Below are 487 nucleotides of genomic sequence, written 5' to 3'. Positions count from 1 at the left end.
GGCTCCCTGGACCAGCACCTGCTGGTGAGGAAGGATCTGTGAACTCCGAGGCCTTTCTCCTCCTTTGCAGGACTACTTGGGCCTTGCAGGGTGGGTTAGAAAATTTCCCTGCTTGGCTTGTCTTTCCTCTGGGCTAGATGATCCATCTGCCTGCTTTGCTCGGAAGTTGTGACGGAGAAGTAGCTGCAGGGGTCTCCCGGCTCTGCCTGGGGTCTCCTGGGGACGGGCAGGGGAAGCCAGCCCGTGTTTCTCTAGCCTGGAGATGGTGACCGCTGCCTTCCGCCTGGTGCGAGCGCCTGGGCCCGTTTCTGGTGGAGGTGGCCTCGGCTGCAGCCCTGCACGGGGGCCCTTTAGCGTGAAAAGCTCCTTTAATCCACCCCCACTGGTGGTTTCTCTCAGGCGAGTGGGTCGGTTGTGCCAGGACCGTGAGCGCCCTGGCCTCCGGCTGGGTGAGCACCTATGGTGCAGACGAGGCTGTGGCGGGGGG

Source organism: Aptenodytes forsteri, unplaced genomic scaffold (assembly GCF_000699145.1).
Source record: "Aptenodytes forsteri isolate BGI_AS27 unplaced genomic scaffold, ASM69914v1 Scaffold54, whole genome shotgun sequence".
In the NCBI taxonomy this organism is placed as follows: Eukaryota; Metazoa; Chordata; class Aves; order Sphenisciformes; family Spheniscidae; genus Aptenodytes; species Aptenodytes forsteri.
The sequence above is the reverse complement of the archived record's forward strand: the minus strand, read 5'-3'. Positions refer to the sequence as shown.